Raw genomic sequence first — 19,887 nt, forward strand, 5'->3', positions numbered from 1 at the left:
AAGGGGTTTGAGGACAGAAATTCTCCATAATTCAGACAGTCCTGGAATTCCTTTTGTAGGTCAGGCTGCCCTCACGCTTACTGCTGATCCTAGACTTCTTACATTCTGCAATTACAGGTGTAAGATACCACACCGAGACATGAAGATAGGACTTTGTTTACTTATCATAACTCAAATCTGTTTGATAATTTCAACATTAGTACTATATTCTTGTCATTTCCGACCATTTCTTCTGCCTGCAACTCTTCCCATGCGCCCCTCACCCACACTACTTCTCTGAGTTGATGAGATTATATTCTTTAATTATTGCTTTTTATGTATATAGTCCTATGTGTACAGAGGCACTGCCTTCTAAGTGCACTTAGCGTTGCTCATGTGTATATATGTTTAGGGCTGACCACTTGGGATTGGATAAAACATCATGGTGCTCAGCCTTGGAGAAGACTGGTGGTTCTTCCTCTCAGTAGCTGTTAGTTGCCTCAGGGGGCTGGTGTGAGATTTCTCCCTACCACATGGGTATGTTGGCTGGTGTTGTCATTGTGCCTGACTAGTAGAGGCACCTATAATTTCAAGTTTTCATGTCTATAGCTTCACTGTCATATAGTAAAGACACTATAGAGACAGGACTTCCTCAGTTTTCTCCGGTGAGAATTTACACTCTGAATATGTATTAGAATTAATATATAAAATTCAACTTTAAAATAAAAATTATTATGCTTTGCATGGAAAATTCTTTGCCATCTTAAAATCCAGATTGCTTCCCCACTCCCCTCTTCCCTTCAGTGAGCAGTTCACTAAATTATAACTGCCCTGTGGCCATCTAAGTGGAAATACTCTTATTGCAAGATCAAATTCTGAGGCTGGGAACTATTAGATAAATATTCAGTGGTTGTGTAGACCAGGTGCAAAAGTCAAATAAAATTAATGGGGGATGGGGAGAAAACAATACCAGGGGTGGGGGATGAGTATGATATCTTTCGTTTGCATATTTTAAATAATTTCCGCAGTGAGAATCCAGGCAGGAGATGAAGGAGGAAGCGTTCTTCAATCCTCAAGTAAATATTGAGAGAAGCTTCTCTATTAGCTGAAAGTAAATAGCCCAAAATATTTTAGCTCCAGAATCTGGATCATAAGACAGAGTACTATCGTGATTCAAGAAATTAATATTCACATGTTGCTCTTGCCTCACTCACCACATATTGAATCTTAATGCAGTGAATTCAACTCAAATGGGACACTCTAGTTTCTAATAGACCTCTGCATGTTTTCAGTTCCTAAGCTTATTAAAAAATAATTAAAATCTGTAAAAATGTATTTAAAATGCAGAAAATATTAAGAGCTGAGCAGTCAGACAGAGCAACCCCACATATTCAGCTAGCCTATGGAAGTATCAGTACTCATTTGGTGCTTTATAACTGGGGTTCACCAACTGACTGCACAACCTGCAATTGCTCCTTTTATTTGGATTTTCCTGGCTCACAATCCATATTCCCTATGGACGCACATGCCACATTCTCTATCTTATGGTGAGGTTTGACCAAGAAGACTATTTACGACCTGTTTTGTTCTTGTTTTCCTTTGTTCCAGTTGCCTGGTTTTCTTCACATTGCTGAAGCATTGATCTCCAAGTTCCACAGTTGGCCTTTCAAGTAGGGTTTGGCAAATGACAGATTGCTATACTTTGATTCAAAAACACTCACCGTAGACCCATGTTTTGATGTTTAAATACAGATGGATTTCTATGACTCCTGCATTTCTACCATCACATATTGAATAAATATTTTGTGGTATGTTGTGGAAGTTTTGGTTTCTTTAAAAATTCAGTTATGTCACCCTGTTGGTGCACAGTGTCTCTATTGTTCTCTGTGTGTTCATGTGTGCTTACAAATAAGATTTAACAGGCATTTCAGCTTCATTTATAAGCATCCTAGAAGGAATTTACAAAAGGGCTGGAAGTCAGAATACATTTTCTTTTCATAGTTAATATAAAGATCACCGTATCTTTCTGAGGTTGTGTTCTTACAAAGAAGGTTTACTGTACTGACTTGCAAAGCTCATCTCTTTACTCATATATATTATGGGCCCACAGTGTGCCACTGTATTTGGTATTGGTAAACAAATAAAATGTCTGACACCTCCAAAAAATCAGTTATGTTATGTAAATGTGTTTTTGTTTTAATTCCAGGTGTGGGATGTGGACACTGCTCCAATTTGTCCTCATGAGAGAGCACATGATCTTTGTCAGCAGGAAACTGCCTCGTGCTGAGGTTTGCTCCTTTTCAGTTGGAAAAGTATGAGATCCCAGAGAGAGAGAGAGAGAGGGAGAGGGAGAGGGAGAGGGAGACACAGAGACACAGAGACAGACAGAGACAGACAGACAGATAGACAGACAGACAGAAGAATGAGGACTATCAGAAGAACTTTTAAAGGAGACAGGCAGAGGAGAAAGAGAAGACTGATGCTGTGTTTGCTGTTGCTGGCTGAAAATCTGGATGACAGAGACTGGTATTCCAAAAACAAACAACAACAACAAAAATCTACCCTAAACAGCAGGAAGTAGCCAAAGAGAAATACTCCCCTTCTCCCCATTAACCTTCTTTCTCTCCTACTTGGTGTTGGGGTGTTAAAAGGGATTAGGGTACAGAAGCTAGAAAGGAATATAAGAAATCAAACTAAAGTAAAAAGTGGTATTCTTTCTTCATGTTTCACTAATATTTTTTCCAATAACACCGTTTTTTCAATGATCCTCCCTCAATAGCTCTATGTCCAGAAGCAAGGCAGAGGGGTGTGGAGAGGTGTGGTAAAGTTAAACTTGGCCATGTCACATCAGATCTTTTCAATTAATCTTTCCAGCCTCTGTAAATCTATCACATACTAAAGGAGCAAGTCCTATTGTCCTTTGAAACGCATTGGTTTGAACCAACTTTTTTTTTCTGCAAGCCAATATGCAAAGATGATCCAAGACTAATAGAATTTCTCAGGAGTTTTTCCCTTCATTTTGTTTTTCAAATTTTGGGGTTTGTTTATTTGTTTACTTGTTTGTTTGTAGTCCTTAACTATATATAATTACATATATAGTTATCACATACAACTATATATTAATTATAAAAGGCTCCACCATATTTACACCAATCAGAGAAGAAAGAAAGGAAGTAGAGGCAGGAAGCCAGGTGAGTAAGTTCATTTTTTTCAAATTTAATTCTTTAATAAGAATAAAGAAGCACATACAACTCAGTAGCATGCATGTAGCTCAGTAGTATGCATGCTTGCATTTGTCTTTAATTCTATGCATAGTAAGGAATTGTTTTCCTTTTGTTTACATAACACTTTTTTTTATTATCTCACATAGTGCACTCTGATCACATTCACTTCCCTGTCCTCTCGGGTCCACCACTTCCCCCTTGTAACCTCACCCAAAACAAAACAAGAAGAAGAGAAAAAGATAAAAGAAAAAATTACCAAGTCCAATGTGTGTTGCCATATACTCACTGGATCACTGTCAAATCCCAGTGGCCAGCCCCTTAAAGAAAAATGAGCCTTCTCCACCCCAACCCCACAGAAAGCCATAAATAGTAGAGAACATCCTTATCACAGAATTCAATGGCTTCTTGTCTAAACTCTTTCCATTTCGGGGGGCACAGAGTGTTGTCATACAAGCTTTCTATATCTCTCATTCTCAACTGTGAGTCTGCAGTCATCAAGACCACTGCAAAATTAGCTTCTTTGCCCTGGACAGTCAGTGACACATGGATCATGGAAATCCACATGGTTTCTGGCCACAGCACAGCCGTGGACATTAACATGGATTCAGGAGGCAGCACAGAATTACAAACATCCCCATAGCCTTCAGGATAAGTACATTTTAGTGTAGGTGTACAAATCAGAAACTGTGTATGTAACATGGGCAAGCCACAAGGGAAGGCCTGTGTCTGGCACAGATATCTGATAAACGAGAAAGCAGCCGTAAATATGAGAATGGGAGGGGAGGAGCTACTTCTTTCATCATAGACACCCCCAAGCCACATGAGATCAGGCTGCCAGAAGGTTCTGCAGGACAACTGAGAAGAAAGGGATTCCCCTATTTTAATAAAATGAAAAAATGAGGAAGCTTAAATGCCTCACTGAAAAGTAAAAGAATGTTGAAGCATACATACATTTAAATCATGTTTAGCTGGAATTAACATCAATTAAGGAATGTGGCTGTAGCCAAATGATCAAGAACTTGTCCCCCGTTTACAAAGTCATCAGATCCGCCTCTACCCCAGCCAATAATAGTATATTGTTATACCAAATATGATGTTCATATTACATAATACCACAACAAATAACATTAATATATCATCAGTTAGTAATGTGTTACTGCAATTGTGAAAAATATTCCTAATTCAACTGTGACACCAGACTTTGTTATTCAGAATTTTAATTTTATACCCATTGCATAACTCTTACAGATGTCGTTATATATAAATGTTAACAGACATCATATTACTGCTCCCTGTCTTTCTATGTATATAGAAATTCTTTTTATGACTGGTGAGTCAATTATTCACTTCCTAATGACATTTTAAATGGCATGAAGCTCATTGTACGCTGTGCTAACAATGTACATCAGTCAATGGCTATTATGAACAAACAAGATTGAGTTGTCACATGAGCTGGCGATTGCCACAAGATCGTTACCAGAAATTATAAGATGCATTATAAACACAAGGGTATTCCAATGTTGGAAACAGAAAATATATCTGCAAAAAACATATTTAAAAACAAACACATAATGCACTATGCGTGCTCCCACTATCTTCTTTACCTCCATTCATTTTTCTTAAGCTGTGTTTTATTGTTTTAGTGCCATGGACCCTGCACCGTTATGTTTTCTTTTGAGGGATTTTTAAAAAATAGTTGTTTCTTTGTTTTGTGCTCATGTATGTATGGTGACTATGTGTGTTCGCAGTTATGTAACTGCAGGTGCATGTATATGCATGTGCATGCAGAGACCAGAGGCTGACATTAAGTGCCTTTCTCTTTTTTTAAATATTTATTTATTATTATGTATACAGTGTTCTGCCTGCATGTACACCTGCAGGTCAGAAGAGGACATCAGATCATATTACAGATGGTTGTGAGCCACCATGTGGTTGTTGGGAATTGAACTCAGGACCTCTGGAAGAGCAGTAAGTGCTCTTAACCTCTAAGACATCTCTCCACCCCTAAGTGCCTTTCTTAATGCTTTCCACCTTATATATTGAGGCAAGGTCTCTTACTATAACCAGAGCTAGCTGATACGTCTAGTATGGATAGATAACTTTCTCCAGAAATTTATCTGTTCCCACATCCCACAGTACATAACAAGACGAGTTACAGAAAAGACTACTACAGGCAAGACTCCATATTCACCTGGCTTTTACATGAGTACTGGGGATTTGAACTGTTGTCTTCATGCTTGTATGGCAAGCACTTTAACTAATGGGCCACCTCTTAACTCATCATTTTGTTGACTGTAAAAGAGTTGAAATGCACTTTATTTTATTGTATTTATGATTGTGATTTTATATGTTCCGACCACTGTTTCTTATTCTAGATGCTACCTAGAGGCACAACATGAGATATCTACACCATATCACTAGAACAAATTTTAAATAATAATATATTCATCAGTAAACATATACCCATATAATAATTAACAATTAAATGTCAGAATAAAAGTGGAAGAATCAAGACATGCAATCTATCAGTGTGCATTGTGAAAATACAAGCATTGCTAACATTGTACAATCAATGGAATAGAGGATTCATGAACTCAATCCCTTTTAAACTTTAACCAAAAGCAAAATTATCACTAGAACAAATACATATCAGTCATCTCTTTATAGTTTCTGTGGAGCCAAAAACCCATCCTCTGGCTCAGAGTCTCAGACTTTCCCAGCATTCATCTGTTGTGGGGATTCACCCATTTCAAGGATAAGCTTGGAGCAGATATACGCCTGAAAGCTTCCCCACTCATGCAGGGCTTTGGTAGCTCTTGGTCAGCGTCATCAAGGTCTTTCACACGTGGCAGAAGGCTTCCCTCAGAATAATCAAGACAGCACAAGGTGGAAGATTACTTCTCTTACTCTATTGGAAATGACAGCCCATTGTTGTTGCCACAGCCTACCAAGTAGAAGAGAGTCTCAAGCCCAGCTCACGTCTGAGGAAAAGGAGCCACAGGAAGGTAGAGGTGGAGGTCTTTAGAGTCCATCCTGACGCAATGGCAAAAATAAATAACCTCAAGGGAGCCAATTTGACAATTAAATAAATCAATTGACACTTTTGCAGCCATATTTTTCTTTGAGTGGATATTGCTTTACACAACTGCATGCATCTGGGAGGTGTTCCTATGTTGTACTCCTTGCCTTAGCATCTACATAAACAGATGCATATTGTCACTTCTCTGGATCTGTGCGCATTTTGATTCCCTGGTATAACTACTCTAACATCCTCAGACTTGACCTTCTTCCATGAATCTCTTCCAGCTGGCTTATTTTCCATGCCTAACATCTTCGTCACGCTGTCCTTGTCCCACAGAACTGTCCTTACATCCTAATTTTTAACATCTCCTCTGCAGCAAAAGCAGGGGCCAGTCTTTGTGATGTGTATTTTCACACCATGCATCCAAGTCAGAGATTCCCCAATGCCATGACAGGAAAGCAGAGTGGCCGGTCACCTTAAGTGACCAGCAAAATAGCAGCAGAAGGTTCTAAATTATTTAACTTATCTGCTTGGTCAATCTCGGAAGGATTCCCCGCTCCCCGGAAACACTTTCTTCTAGCTCTTATCTAATCTTTTCTTCTAGGTCTTCACTCTGGCTCGTCAACATGACAACATGGCTTTTCCCTTTTCCAGCCTCCTAAGCAATGATTTGATCATCTTCAAAGATGTAGTTCAAGTTCACCTCTTTTTTGCAAGGTCTTCTCTATTGCTTAGCTAACGGAGTTTATTGTGGAATGGAACCCCCCCCCCCACTGGACACATACTATTTGGGAACAGCTCTTACATGAGAAGAACTTTCCATTTTCACAAATATTTAACACAAAACCCACATTCTTTCAAGGAGGTGAGTCATCCTGTAAAATACAGGCAGGACACTGACTGGATCTGTAAAGAACTTTCCAACAGACTGACCTGTACAGATATAGAACTGAGGACATAAAGCTAATTATTTTTCCTGTTCTAACTCTGTCATGGATTTTTTTTTTTAGTTTTATTTTAGTAGTAAGTAAGTGAAAAGCAAAGCCTTGAATAATCTGCTCTTAACCTAACATCATCTGAAATATGACCACTGATACACAAATCTTTAATGTAGTCTAACAAAATTAAGGTTTTTTAACTGGGATATATGCAAAATTTATTTAAAACTCAATTATAATTTAAATATATGTATAGTTATTAAAAATAATTTAATTTATATATAAAATAAAAATGAATTAAAAATTGTTAGTAGTGGTGTTGGGAAGCTCTTGGGCAATTACAAAGCTACTTGGGAAAACCACATTTTGTAGTGAAAATCAATGCCCTCTGTTTTCACATGTTCATGTGAAGAGGAAGGGCACAGAAGTCTGGTCACTCAAAAGACAGAGGACACCAGGAGGAATAAGGCCAGAGAGGACTCTAAGTTTTCTAACGATCTTGAAAATCAAAACTATAATTTAATCTTATGAAACAAGTTTCCAGTGGAAACTAAAAGCTTTGTTCCCTATGCTTTGTACGAAGGCAGTTGAGCCTCACAGGCCCAGGCTGGGGACCACTGCATTCTGTTATTCTCTCCTAGGCTGGCCTGAGAGAAGAGACAGAGATGTCTTACAGCTGCAAGACGTCTTCACAAGCACTCCTGATAAGTCTAAGAGCTTTTGCACCTCCTTTCTGTCACCAATTACTCCCGAACAAGTTGAAGCAGTGCAGCAAGGACCTCAAGTGCTCGGATGAAGCAGAGAGGCATCATGACGAGGGAAACTGGAGCATTCTCTTTGCAAACATAGTCTAGCTTGGAAGGAGGAAGCTCTTACTAGGTGACAGAGTGTTGAGTAAGGTGTCCAAGGGCAGGCAGTGACTCAGTGCTAAGGCTAAGAATAAAACACAGGCTTTACACCCTAGAACGCTTCCCTGTAAAGTAAAATTTGAAAACCCATGGGGAACTGAAGAGGCATTTTTATGAATTTCTAAGTGTTTCACTGAAAAGGTTGTCTCTGGCTCTGTCTGTCTGTCTGTCTGTCTTCTCTATCTTTCTTTCTTTCTTTCTTTCTTTCTTTCTTTCTTTCTTTCTTTCTGTCTTTGTCTGTGTCTCCCTCCCCCCTCTTCTTTCCACTTGCTATTACTTTCTTACTCTCTCATTTTAAGGTAATGATTTACAAAAATGGTAAGCTATATAACATTGTGTGTGTGTGTGTGTGTGTGTGTGTGTGTGTGTGTGTGTGTGTGTGTCTCAGAGGCATCTTACTAGGATGAAGAAATAAAAGAGCTAAAGAAGAAATAAAAATGGGAACAAAAAAATGTACATGAAATTGCCCTGTACTTTTGTGACAGGTGACCTATTTTAATGAACATTTCTTCCACAGGACACTGCATAGAGTGTAATTTCTAAACTCTGAAAAAAGGAGTTTTCATGTGGCACTAGGGTTAGTCATTCGGTTTTTACAATCTAAGCTACTACTATGCAGCCCAGTCCTTCTTGTTTCCATGTTTCTCCTTTTTCATTACTTCATATTCCTGTCTGCCAATGTCTCCTCTCTCCTTCTGTCATCTGTTTTCTATGCTCAAGCAAGATGAGGAGAGAATATTCCTCTAGGCTTATGCACACCTCTAGAGACATGTAATGAAGGCATAGATAGGGATGGACGTCTTCTCTGTCTGGGTACCACTTTAGTACTGGGAGGCAAAGGCAATGTCCCCTGCCCGTGTTGTGCCTTATATTTGCTGATATCACAGGCTATGGTCACATAAAGCTGAAGGAAACTGCCTCATGGCAAAACAGGTGATATGTGGAACAAGGTCATGTTGTCGCAGCAATACTCGTGATGTGAGGCACAAGCCGGTACCGTGAGCCCCACGTCCACTTTCTGCTGTGTGTTTAAGTTGTTTAAAGATGGTGTCTGGGTATGTGACTGCTTATAAAGCTCTGTTTGGTTTAAAGAATCTCAACACTCCAAGCATTAAGGCATCTATGACACAAAGTTGCCCAGCATGAAATGTAGTCCATGGGAGTGCAAGTGGTGTAAATATAATGGACATTAAAATATAATTCAGACAGGTTTACATTCATGGATCAATGACTAGCAAGGCATATTTTCTCTTTCTTGTCCTGGAGACTTTCTAAATGTGTAAGAACAACTTGTTCTGCAAGAGATAAGAAAACCAAGTGAAATGGTGAGTAGTCCTCCATAACGTGAAGGCCTTGGTGTTGTGATAACCTGATATTTGAGCAGCTGTGGACCATCTCATTGCCATAGTTTCCCTTTCAGAGCAGTGCAATGAGAGCATCACACATTTCCCAACTTCATACTAACACTGGACCAAGAAATCTAATGCAGCATTCATGTCGATGCAAGGGACCCAGACATTTGGCTACATCTCCAAATGTACTTCTCAAACCACTTGCTTTTAACCTGGAGTATGTATGTTCTTGCTCACAAGGAAACTTAGTCAGGTATGACATGCTAGTTACAGCATATGTTTTAATGGGGTTAGTATGTTTGTTATTTATTTTTCATGGTTCAGGTGAAACCTTACCACTTCATGGGTCTTAATAAAATATTTATTATCACTACTAAAAGTTGTAAATAATAAACAATTTACAAATTGTATACTATTTATAAAGACTTTAAATGGTATTTTATGTTCTGTATGGTCCGTTCCTAGGGTTGGAGAGATAGTTCAGTGGTTAAGAGTACTTACTGATCTTCCAAAGGACCTGAGTATGGGTCACAGAACCCCCACTGGGCTGCTCGCAACTGCCTGTAACTCCAGTTTTAGGAGTTTTGATGTTCTATTCTCTTTTCTATCCGTGACCCTCCCTCAACTCACAAAGACACACACACATACACACACACACACACACACACACACACATGCACACACACACAGCATAAACTCACACAGAGTTACATACATACACATAAATAAAAATAAATCTTTAAAATCCTTTCTTACTGTTTGTAGTATATGTTATATATGTGTGTGTATATATAACCCTTCATTGTAAAAATACTATATCTATTTCCTACTAAATATACTTATATACAATGATTACTTACAAAACTATCATAATTTTAATTGTCTATACTCTTGTAATATTTTAAATATGAGTTGTGACTACTTGAAATATATTTGTACTTTTATGTCATAAGTCTTGGCAAACATCTATCTTTGTAAACAAAAATATAAATTGCAAATAAAAAATTCTATTTTAAGATCCTTGGAGCCCTTCAGTTTCTGAGTATCCATCCTCACTTTTCCATGTTCATTAATCCTCAATTCCTCCTTTGAGGTATAAAGTCCCTCTTCTCCAGGCCCCCAAATCTGCCTCTCTGGCCGGAAGTCCCATGCCATTTGTCAGGCTGCCTGGCACTCTCTGGCCTGCGATCAATTGCACTGCAGTCCTTCGGAACCTCTACATCAGTGCCTCCGAGCTCCAGTGGAGAAAATCACACAACTGCCCAGATCGATTCCAATTCCAAGTTATGGCTTTCACATCCACTGGGCACTCGCAACTGCCTGGCAACCCTCTCCCAGTCTCAAATTGGCAATTTCAAATGTGCTCCTTCTCCTCACACCTCCTACCCCGTGTTGTAATCTGTCATTTTCAACACTACACAGAGAAAGAAAGAGCAAGGGAAGGAGAGAGACAGGGGGGTGGAGAGACAGAGACAAAGACACAGAGAGAGAGAGAGGGGGGAGGGAGGGAGGGAGAGAGAGAGAGAGAGAGAGAGAGAGAGAGAGAGAGAGAGAGAGAGAGAGAGCCTCCTATACATAGCTGGCTCCTCTGTGGTACCCTGAGTTCAGTCTTTGAGCTTCTTCAGGCCTTCCTCTTGTCTGCATCTTCTATTCTATTTTGGGATTTTTTTTCCGGCTTTGGAGTGGCTCATGTAGCCCAGGCTGGCTTGGACTGGTTTCTATAGCTAATGGTGGCCTTGACCAGATCCCTTGCTCCGCCTCCAGGTGCAGGTGTTATTGCTGTGTGCCCCACACAACCCTTGTTGCATCTTCTTGATCCCCTCTCCACTCAAAATGGTCTTTCTTCCGCTACTTACTTACCCTAGGCAAGATCTGTCCATGTTAAAATGAATCCTTAAATGTACGAACCTTTTCTGTCCTATTTACTAGGACATTTTGTCTCCCAGACTGTTCTCAATTTCCTGCACCTCATTTGTACCCTTTGAAACACACCTTGCGAAGACACCAATGGTCTCTTTTTATTGAATTAAAAAAAAACCCGTTTCTTAAGCCTCCTTTGATCTTTTGGGTCCACAAAATACTTTGGACTTCTCTTCCTCTGCTGAGCCCTTCGCTTCGTTGCCATGACACAAAGCTGTTCCAATTGACCTCCCAATGTATCCTCTGCTCTTTTTCTCTCTTAGTTGAGCCATTTTATCAGTCCCTGTAAAACAGTCTCCCAGAGGCTCCACCCACATCCTGCTTCTCCTCTCAACGCAATTACATTTCCTAGATGATTTAGCACACTTTGAAAAAAAAAGTCACTTACAGTGTGTATGATGAAGCTTTCCGAACTATAGGATAAACTTCTCTGCTGAAACTAGAACCTCTGTAAATGACCCCTGAGAACATTTCTTTAAAGTAGTATGTGCAATAGTCTTAAAATGTATGTGGTAAAAGCACAACTTAATACATACTCACCTGGCTTGTATTGAACCCACTGGTCCTCTCTATTGAAGGATATTTTATGACACCGTGAACCTGGAGATTGTGTTATTACTGCAATAACCTGTTTCTAGCTGTGGTGTGGCTCAGCCCTAGGACAAATTTTTAATCCAACAGCTTTCTGTTTGAGTATTGCAAACAGGATTAAATGAAGGCAACCGTAGGACCAGGGGGAAAAATCATAAAGAAAAAGAGGAAGTCAGGAGGTTGGATAGAGAGGTCCACGGCAAGTAGAAGGGAGGGACATTCCGTTTGAGGGGGTTTTGAGATGGCGTGGGAGGAGGTAGCTTCCATTCTAGGACATAGGTTGAGAAGGAAGGTCAGCTGGGTGCTTTCTCTGCCTCTCTGAGCTGGCAGGCTTTCATCCCAGCATCTGGCTCCTGAGTCTTTATTGGTAAGATCGAACAGTTGAGATTTTGTTTAAAACGCAACACCTCTCCGAGTCCTCTGTGAGTTCTTTTAGCTTAGAAAATAACATTCCAAATTCCCTCAAGTCAGAGGCATACATATGTGTACATACATGTGTATGTATGTTTACATGCATGTGTATGTAAAAACTGATAAGTTTTTATATTTATTGATAATGATCTTCTTATAGCATATGTCACTAAACACTAAGTCCACCTTATCACTAGTCACTCTCCTAGTTATTGTTAACATTTTTAATTTGTCTCCTCGCCTCCTACGGGGTGAATCTCCTTTGTAATCTCCCACTGTCTTCCATGTTTTAGGAAGTTCTGACCATCTGAGCATCATATTTGAGGCCATCACCGTCTGCTTTCACTTAGCCACAGTCCATCCTATCCCGTCTTTAGACTGTTTGCCCATAGCCACCTGTGAATAGTCTCCATAGATGCTCTGCAATTGCCATGGTCTCTTTTCTCTCAGCTCTTAGTACACATCTGGATAGCTATGACCACCACTGAGCCTGCCCTCTTCTAGGTAATTGTATATCTCTTCCTTACAAAAAAAAATTAGAGAGCATCGCCCAGAGAAAACCTACCGTGCTCCATGTATAAGTCAGTTGCTTTTATAGTGGTGGCTCTCTCCTTCTGTGAGGGTCTTTGTGGCATCATAATCTATCTTCTGCACATGCACACACACACACACACACACACACACACACACACACATACACACACACACACACACACACACACACACACACACTTCATGATGTAATCCCACAGACAGACTTTTGCTATACAAGTGTTTATGCCACATCCATGCTTTATTCTCAAGGAAATATGGATGATTAGGAAATCTTATCTTTTCTGCTTCGGACGTTTATCCATTTTAAGTCAACAGTTCAAGTTTGTGGTCACCCTTCAGTATGTGGAGCAGATAGGACTGTGGATCCAGGATATGGTTTAATATGATTGTCCCAGGCAGGCCAGAAGCCAAGAACCAGAACACTGTTTGCTTGTCAACAGAGATAAGGTCCATCAACTAATGATTCCCCAGGGAAGCCTCACCAGTCACAGATGCTCATGTCTTGCTCATGATTGCTCTCTGATTATCTAGTTCATAGACTCTACATACTAAATACCTAAGACTTTAACGAGAGATGGCAGTGCAAGAGTCTGCAAAAATGCATGGCCACTAGCTGTGCAAGCAGCTTAGCACAAAGTAAGAACTGGGAACAGCACCCTATTAAACACTGCACTTTTCTATTTTTAATTAACATGAAAACTATGAACTTATTTAGGCATGTCATCTTGTCGACACAATGTAAGTATTCTCTGGTTGAAGCAAAAGGCTCCTCTGTCATCCTTGGCTTCCTCTGTAATGGATCATTCCTCTTTGGCTCCATGGAGAATCTTCAGGTCTATTCAGGGATTAGCCTGGTGACTTCTCATGTCGGTACTAAAATGTCGCACGGTTTATTTTATCATAGAAGTGGTATTACAACCTGGGCAAAAAAAGAAACACTGACACTTCCTGTCCCATGATGCACAGGTACCAAGTGAACGATCCAGACGTCAGGAATTGATGCCCTACTTGGCCAACTTGTTGAAAAAAAAAATAGGTTAGCTTTCATTGTGTGGGGTTGACAGAGAAAATTTAGGACATGGAGTTAAGTTTGCATTTCAGACAAACTGGTAATAATTGTTAGTATAAGTATGTCCCATATGGTGTTTGGAACTCCTTTTCCAAAAGCTATTTTGTGTTTACCCAAATTCAAATTTGACTATATAGCTTATTATTTTATGTATTAAATCCTAGCTGTGAGGGCTGCTAACAGAAGACATTTCAAAAGTCTCTTTTCCTGCCCATTCCCACACACATCTTCTCTATGTTTTTGGTAGCCTTTCATGTAGCCCAGGCTGGCCTGGAACTATGTAGACAAGGACGACTTTAAACCTCTGATCCTCCTGCCTCCAGTTCACAAGTGTTAGAATTACAGGACTGCGCCACCATGTCCAGTTTATGTGGTGCTCATCAGAAACAGGGCTTCCTGCGGCTAGACAAGCATTCTACCAGATAAAGTGTAATCCCAGTGTCACCCCCATCTTGAATAATCCCACTGAAAGAATTGCCACACGGACAGGCAACATGAAAGCACTCATTTATCCAATCCATGCTCAAGTCCAAACTTGCTGCCTTCCTAAGTGTGTGTGTGTGTGTGTGTGTGTGTGTGTGTGTGTGTGTAGGGAACAGTTGTTCAGAATTCGGAGTTCAGGAAGTTGAGCAAGAACACACAGTCATCAATCTAATCTAGTAGCTGGCTCTATTTCTTTACCTATTACTGCCTTCTTTAACTACAGCCTCTTTTTCTTGGTTTTGTTTTGTTTGGTTTGGTTTGGTTTGGTTTGGTTTGGTTGAGATATGGTTTCTCTGTGTAGCCTTGGCTATTCTGGACTTGCTTCGTAGACCAAGATGGCCTCACACTCAGAGGGATCTGCCTGCCTCTGCCTCCTAGTGTGCTGTGATAACAGGTGTGCACCACAGTGCCTGGATATTAACTACAGGTCCTTAAGGGCTACAGTCATTATGAAAATAATAATCCAAGGAAGTGTCATGATCTGTCTGGTGTATGTCTTTCAAATAAGCTGAAATAATGTGGTTTTCCCTATTCACAACACAGAAACTTAAAAGATAGGCAAGTACTTTGAGAGAAAGAGCTATAAGAGGTATGCTATCAACAGAAACTACTGTCAGTAGTTGAGGAGACCCAAAGACTAGAATATGCTGAGAACTTAACTTGACACAAAACCCAACCCAAGGTACTTCTAACCCTCTAGTGTATGGTATTTGTGACAATCATAGGAGTATTTGTTTATATAGAGAAAATAACAAATCTTATAGAATTATTGTGCTTCTATTTTTATTTTCAACTCCACGTTTCTTTGTTTGAGAACCATTTTAATAATGCAATTAAAGTAGTAGGTAAGGAAAAAGTACAGAACTAAAGCCTGCTGAGTTCCTTTGGAGGCAGAGTCCATGTAGGATGGCCTGGGGTTGGAGGCTGTGCTCTTCAGAACAGAGAAGGCAGATTTAGAAGTAGACTAGGAAAGAAGTGTTGGCCGTAATCCCCCCCAAACCTCAGAGCCCACCTACTAGAATCGAATGCAGAACAGAATTCTATAAATTTTACTTCAAATTTCATAGAAACAAAAAAAAGAGAAATGTGTGAAAAGCTTAGCAATACTTAGAAATCAATATTCCATGCATGTCCATTTTTCTTTTTTTGTATTTTCTTCCCAAATTCTCTTGAAATGTTCAGATGTTTTGTTTGCTGTTCTAATAAAATCCCTAACCTTAGTTATGAAATAAAGTTGTCAGAACTATTTCAGGAAATAGGGGAAACACCAAAGCATGCAGAGAGGGGATGTAGTGTTAAACTCCAGCTACTTCAAAAGGAAGGTATGGTTACCCTGCCAAACACAGGTGCACCCCAGGTTTGCAAACCCTCCCCCTGAGGACTGCACAAGACACAATAGCAAGAGTCTCAAATGAAGTAATGAAGCCTCAGCCAGTATCCTCAGGGATAGCCTTTGAATTTGCCCAACAATATTAGAGCTGTTCATTAATTTGCTTTTTCTGTAACTTCCAGGCAGGGATGAACCTCTGTTTGTATAGACAAGCTGATAATTGCCTTTGCAATGCAACAGGAGGTAATTGCTAAGCTCATTCCAAAGAAGAAAGGTAAAAAGAACACATTTCTTACATTTTCTGTCTGAGTTTTGCAGTCCTGTAAAGAATTTTAAGAACAACTCTAATTATCAAACTCTGCTATTTGTGCAAAGGAGTTTCGTTTGCCCTTTGGCTTGAAGGAGAAGCTATTTTATTTACTACTGCAAATATGACATTAATTTATCTAAAAACACATCTTGGGATTATATCATGGATACCTATGTGGTACATTTGTTTATATGTTTGTTTCTGCTCGGAGCATGTATAAAATCCTTCTTTTGGGACTAGAATGCAAGCTCAGTGGTTAGTCTCACACAAACTCTGGTGCCCCTTTTCTGACCACGTCCCCTGGATGGGGAGACCTGGCGGCACTCAGAGGAAGGATAGCAAATTACCAAGAAGAGACTCGATATTCTAAGAGCATATATAGGGGGAGGTGGTCTCCCTCAATCACAGACATAGGGGAGGGGAGAAGGGGGGAAGTGAGAGGGAGGGAGGAATGGGAGGAAACAGGGGAAGGACTAACAATTGAGACGTAATATCAATAAATTAATAAAAAAAAAAGTACAAACTTCTCTTTTAGGAGACTGGAACTCTCTTCCTAGCACCCGTGCTTGGTGGCACACAGCTCCAGGGGATCTGAGGCCTTCTTCTGATTTCTCTAGCACCAACACACACACACACATACACACACACACACATACACACACATACACACAGAGTGTTACCATCTAGTAATCAATTAATTTGAAGTCTAAACAATAGTGAAGAGGAAACACCAAGTTTTCTAGTCAAAAAACGAAAGTCCAAATTCTAGCCTTTGGTATTATTTCTAGAACTGAGATACGTTGCTTCCCTCAAGAAAATAAATAAAATCAGCCTAGCACCGAGTGACTGAAGGCCATAAGCTATTAAAGTAGGTGAGGATTTGAGAAAGCAAGCATACTGCAGGCACAGCAGGGTTACAGGAACCAAAGCCCTCTGTCTGATACTGCCTGAGACACTTCCCTTCAGGAAGCACCCCAAAATCCCCTCAGCTAAGGTCATCTTCAGTCCCTAATCTTGCCAAACTTCCTTAATGGAACAGTAGCACTGGACCCTTCAGGACAACGGTGTCTATAATACTGGCTGCCTGTGAGTGTTCTTTTCTAATGCCATGGTCACTTTCTCACTCCTGTGCGCACTTCCCTATTCACTGGCCAGGGGGAATCTGCTTTACTGTGTCAAAGGTGTTAGAGAGTCTGTCTTGCATTTGCCTGGCACCTTATGTGGCAAAGCTTCCTGCTCTCTTCTAGTTTTATGAAAGATCTTTACACACACCAACAGAGAGTGTTATAGCTCTGTCTCTACATGTACAGTGCTGCTTTAAAGTATTTGCTTTTAGTACTAGTCCGTGTTTATACAACAATAACCCTGGTGTACCAACTTTTTACATCAATTGTCTTGACAACTAAAGGCAAAGCAAAGCACAGAAAGGTTTCTAAGCTATGTATTCTTATTTTACACTGACCAATGTCTAAAAACCACTTATCAACATACAAATTAAATCAATATGAAGAAGCTACTTCATGTCATTAATTCTCTGTTTAATTCCCAAGGATGACTTTCATGCTATGCTGCGCATGGATGCACTCCTCTGGACTTGTGCAATGTACAATCCATGTGGACATCATAATAGATTCATCTATTTGTGAGATCACAATTCCTATAATTATAACATGAGTCAATCACTTGGGTTTGTGTCTTTCAATAATTTTTACTACTGTAGACATTCTTTAAAATATATACATAGATGATTGATTAAATGGATAGGTAGATAGATAAATAGATAGATAGATAGATAGATATAATAGATAAACATGTAATAAATAATGATAGATGGCAGATAGATAATGGATGACAGATAAATAGATGCACATATCCATAGATGCATGATATATTATACATAGAAATAACTGATAGATAGACATATAATAGATGGTGTTGCTAGATACATAGATGATAGGTGAGTAGACAGATGATAGATATTGATAGATGATAAATAGACAAACATAAATAGATAGATGATACATAGATATAGATGACATATGATAAATAGTTTAATTTTACTCTAAACTATTTTTTTACCTATTAACTATTAAAACTATTAGCTTCACCCTAAACATGAGGCAACAATGTCCCTACTGGACACATAGGATAACAGATAAAAAATCCCAGAGCCAAAAAGATCTTATGTCTTTTATTCGTTGCCAAATAAGACCTCATGTCCCAGCAAACATTAGAGATTGTTGCCATTGTTCTTGCTTACCCTCCATAATGGGATGGCAAGACTCTACTTCTGAACATAGCATGCACTTGAGACACAGAAAGTGGAGCATGCAAACTGGTATTCATCTAGATGCTTCATCTGGACTGGCCAGGTTTTATAGTTCTGGAAGGTGCTTTATACTCTGGAGAGGAGAACAGTCATCATCACTCTTTCCCAGCTGTGAACTCCACGAGCTGTGACTGGCCTGGCAAGATGTGCCAACAAGTGTACTGCTGGAACAGTTGTTAAATCCACTCAACAAAGGAAACCGATATCAGGAACAGTTATCAGGCCAAGACCCCATGACTAGACAAGTCATAGACTCTGGGAAAGAACTTTCTACCTATTCTAATAAGTGAACGTAATATTAAGCCAACTCCTAATGACTTACCATTATACCCTTAGACTAGTACATCTCTCAAATCTTCATCAAAGAAGCTTCTATTGTCAGTAGATAGCAATTAACACAAACCAGTCAAGATACAGAGAAAAGGAGACAGCAGAATGTTAGCCTTTAGTGGAACATCCCTATTGGACTACCTCTTCCCAAAGCCCAAGGATCATTGTGAAGAGAAGGCAGAAAGATTGTAAAAGCCAGAAATGATAGGCGACTGTGAGGAAACGGTGCTTTTCAAACACAGCAGGGTAAGTGTGCAGTAACTGTAACAGCATGCCACAAGACCTGGGTAAGCTCGAGCTAGACAAAATCCCAGCATGGAAAGGGGAGATAGGCACAGATTTATCCTCCTAGCTGAGGGGTTATTGGGAGTTGACAGCTGCTGACAGAGATAGGGTTTAAGGATTTGTCGACTGATTGGTCGACCGTACTCTGGTGGATAGCCACACACCAAAGAGTATACAGGCAGCACAAGTCGGAGGTGATACACTGAAAAGGAAATGAGGACACTAAGTTGTGTGGATAACAAAGAGACAATCAGTCTGAAAGGAGTTGGGGGTAGAGAGAGTATTATGATCAAAATATGATACACCAATTAATACAAAGGATTAATAAAGGCCTGGAAAGATGGCTCAGCAGTTAAGAGCATTGTCTGCTCTTCCTCAGGTCCTCAGTTCAATTCCCAGCAACCACATGGTGGCTCACAGCCATCTACACTAGGACCTGATACCCTCTTCTGATTTGGAGGCATATATGCAGACAGCACTCATATGAAATGTATTAATTAGTAATATATATTAATATATAAAATGAAAAGAATTAATAAAGTATTTGTTTCAAAAGTGTAAGAATATACAGAAAATTTTGTACACAATAAATTTTGTTTGTTTTGTTTTGTTTTGTTTTATGAGACAGGGTTTCTCTGTGTAACCTTGGCTGTCCTGGAACTCGATCTATAGACCAGGCTGGCCTTGGGTACTGGGATTAAAGGCATGTATCACCATGCCCAGCAATAAAGTTTAAAGCATAAATTACTTAACATTATTAGAATATAATTTATAAAATTAAATTTAAAAAATTAACTCCTAAATGACACCCATGTCTTGTTACCGTAAGCCTTTCCCGAGAATACAAGACA

This window comes from Acomys minous, assembly GCF_964271855.1.
Source record: "Acomys minous genome assembly, chromosome: 19".
NCBI lineage: Eukaryota > Metazoa > Chordata > Mammalia > Rodentia > Muridae > Acomys > Acomys minous.